Source organism: Heterocephalus glaber, unplaced genomic scaffold (genome assembly GCF_053883595.1).
Source record: "Heterocephalus glaber isolate CG9 unplaced genomic scaffold, H.glaber_assembly_v1.0 deba00001509, whole genome shotgun sequence".
Lineage (NCBI taxonomy): Eukaryota > Metazoa > Chordata > Mammalia > Rodentia > Bathyergidae > Heterocephalus > Heterocephalus glaber.
The window spans coordinates 44,667,531-44,671,321 of NW_028258325.1; the positions used below are offsets into that span (position 1 = coordinate 44,667,531).

At 36.5% G+C, this 3,791-nt stretch overlaps 1 non-coding gene across 1 annotated transcript; it reads right to left on the bottom strand.

The window, feature by feature from the left end:
- Positions 1–1,598: 1,598 nt before the first annotated feature.
- On the bottom strand, positions 1,599–1,706 carry LOC147825151 (small nucleolar RNA SNORA24). Its single transcript, XR_015441415.1, has one exon. It is a non-coding gene; the product is annotated as a small nucleolar RNA SNORA24 (small nucleolar RNA).
- Positions 1,707–3,791: the final 2,085 nt, after the last annotated feature.

A 3,791-nucleotide genomic window follows, 5' to 3' on the forward strand; every position in this document is an offset into this window, starting at 1 on the left:
CACTATTGGGAGGTAGTGAAACTTTTAAGAGGTAGAGCCTCATGAGATGATGTCACCTCATTGAGGATGAGACCTTGAAGCAGATATTGGGATCCCAACCCATCCTCTCTCTCTTTTTTGCTTCTCAGCTTCCATTAGACAACTAACTGGGCCACATGCTTCTGCCATCATGCAGGACCAGTGACACAGGGACACACAGCCATGGTTTGAAACCTCTAAAACTGTGAGCCCAAATAAATCTTTCCTCCCTTTACATTGATTGTATTAGATATTTGTCACAGTAACGGAAAGCTAATCAAGTACTGGAAATAGAGTAGATGTCCCCCAAAATCTTACTTTTTTCTACCCATTGATTATTTTATTAATTTTCTACTATTTTGAACTGGAGTAGATATCCAGTCATATAATTTCTTTTATATTTTTAATTTTTAAATGTAATGCACTCAAAATATTAACTTTAATTATTTTCATAGGTAATTTGTATCTTTCAAGTGAATTTGCCTTTCTTGACTATTATTTAGCACAGTTCATCAATTCTATTTGTTTTCCAGAAACATTAAGCAAGAGTTTCCCTGTGTGCTTCTTTCTTCCTTTTCCATGTACTTCTTCCAGCTGGGTAGCAGGTAGTGGGTAGTGTGGGATGCAGATGGAGCACGTGATGGTTTGAACTTCTGGGTTGCTTCTTGCTGTGCATAATTTGGACATTTTAGAATCTAGAGACTGAGGATGTACATTTCCACTTACTTCCCATTTTGGGATCTAGAGACTGAGGAAGTACATTCCCACTTACTTTTACATGTTTGCTGGGGGTTTTTTTCAATCCACCAGGGACATTGAGTTCAAATTTATTAGAGTTCCTAAAAGTGCTTTGGAGTCTACTTAGAAGTCTCTGTCCTCCAAACTGTTTTGCTTTTTAAGAATAAACTTTATTTTACAGCAGTTTTACGACAGGAAAATTGAGCAGAAAGTAGGGAGGGATCTTGTGTACCCCTACTGTATGTACCTTCTCTCCCTCCCCAACTGTGTCCTTCTTCACTATCAATATCCCTGCACCAGAATAGTACAGTTGTTACAGCTGAACCTACATTGAGACATCATTATCATCTAGAGTCTATAGTACATCAGGATTCCCTCTTGAACATTCTATGAGTGACATGTATCAACCACTATAGTATCATACAGATACAGTTTCACTGCCTTAAAAATCCTCTGTGCTCCACCTATTCATCCCTTCCTCTCCAACCCCTGGCAACATCTCCCTGATTTTGTTCCCACACAAATCAAACAGTTTATTTAATTATGTCAAGGAAGAACCTTAAATATCAATGAAAAAAACAATTCAGGCCTATTGATAATAATGCCTTGACAGTTTCCAGAACAGTCTTCAAAACACCTATTCCCCAACTAAGAGTTTGAAGTTTGGTGATCCACTCCAACATGCTGTGTATGACTTCATCTATTGTCACTTTAGATTTCTTGATATCTTATCATGTTTTCCATCACCCATCGACAATGAATTCAGCTCCTAGAAACATTTGAACAATAGTTTAGGAAAATTTTCCCAATCACTTACCATATTCTAGGTTTTTAACAGTAAAAAATGTTACTTGTGCAAGTCAGAATCTGACACCAATTAAATGTTGACAGTTTTGGCAATAAACAAGAATGTGCCACAGTTGACAGACAAGTCCCAAAGACACAAGGAGATCCCTAGGGATCTTCACTCTGCCTTTTGCAGAATGCCATACAGTTGAAAATATACTCTATGCTGTCTTTTAAGATTTGCATATTTCATATTTGATTTTAAGATTTGCATATTTCATTTAGTAATATGCACTTAACATACTTCCATGTCTTTTTTGTGGCTTAAAAGCTCATTTCTTGTTAGTGCTGAATGGTAGCCCATTGTATGGATGTACTGCAATTCACTAATCCAGTTACAGAGGACATCTTGGTTGCTTCCAAATTTTGAAAAATATGAATAAAACTGCAATAATTATCTCTCCACAGGTTTCTTTCTAGACATAAATTTTCAACTCTTTTGGGTAAATATCAATGAGTTCAATTACTGGAGTGCATGGTAAAAATATGTTTAGTCTTATAAGAAATTGTCAAGTTGTCTTCCAAAATGGCTGTACCCATTTTGCATTCCTGCAGCATATAGGAATGCTCCACACCCTCACCAGCATTTGGTGTTATTGGTGTGTTGGGTTTTGGCCATGCTAATAGATGTGCAGTCGTATCTCATTGTTGTAATTTGCAATTCCCGAATGACATATGATGATGAGCATTACTCATTTAATTTTCTTATTTCATTTTAGTGACTTTTGGTTTGGCTTATTTACTAGTGTTGCCTCTCCATTGTAAAAGTAATATTTGCCTCGTAGAGTGACCAGGAATAAAACAAAGAATAGGATAATTTTAAACACAAAATCTAGTTTTAGAGTTTTCATTTATGTGTGTTGCCCAAGGGTGCAAGATTGGAGCTAGAAGTCATGTTGGTGGCAAGTGTGTGCTCAGGAATGGTGTTCATGTTACATACCAGAATAGCCCTCAAACGTTCTGGTCTCAGAACCCTTCAACTCTTCAAACAATTATTTACAATCCTCAAGAACTTCTTTTTATGAAGAATAAATCTATTTTTACCATATGAGAAATTCAGAATACAAATTTTAAGCATTTATTAATATATTAAATAACATTAATAAACTTAGTATATATTAATACAAATATAATTTTATGAAAAAGTCCATATTTTTAAAAAATCAACCTGAAGAATAACATTGTTTTACATTTAATGAAATCTCTTTATAATTCAGCTCATTAAAAGATTGATGGATTCTCATATCTGCTTCTCCATTCAATTGTTATGATATTATTTTAGTTTAAGTGTCTGAAGGAAATTTAGCTTCATACAGATGTGTTATTGAGGAAAAAATAACTTAGTTCTAGAACCCCCTGGAAAGTATGTTGGAGAGCCCCAGGACTTTTTGACTATGCTTTGAGAACCACTGGCAGAATGGTACGTTATATAGTCTGTGCATTGTCTTATTCTTGGTTTGGCCATCAAGTTTCCACAAACATGACTCACTCAACAGCAAAGACTTTGGTGAAATTAAGGGATGAACTCTGGTGGGAGAAACGACATACTGAAATACTCTGAAGCCCATAGAACATTGATCATAAGACACACTTACAATTTTATCTCTTGCCTATGTAAACAATGTTTTCCCAAAAATAAGACGTACCCAGAAAATAAGTTCTGGAGGATGTCTCCTCTAAAATCATGCTAGAACTTGTTTTCTAGGTAGGCCTTATTTTCAGTGAAACACAGCAGCAATGATGGATAAGCAGAGACTAGAAATGGGGGAGTTGGGCTCTGTGGTGGTTAAACTTAATTATGTCAGTTTGATCAGCTTGGGAACCAAGAGGGGGATTATTAAAGCACATTTCTGGGTGTTTCTGGGTTGTTTGTCCAGGCATGACCTTGAGTACTATATCTGGTCCTTTGTCCCTCCATCTTTGGGTCTGTTTCCCAGCTCTGCTTCCAAGTCACCATGAACTAAGCAACTTTGCCTTACCATCCCCTTCTGCTATGATCATCCTTTCTTGGAGCCAGCTGACCATGGACTGAATCCTCTGAGACTGTGAGCCAAATTAAACCTCTACTCCTTTGAGTTTTGGGTGTTGGATATTGCATCCCAGTGATGGGAAACCTGACTAGTACAGGTTCCATTTCCATCTGTGCTGTATATACATTTATTTGGGCAAATTAGAAAATGGCTTAAGCT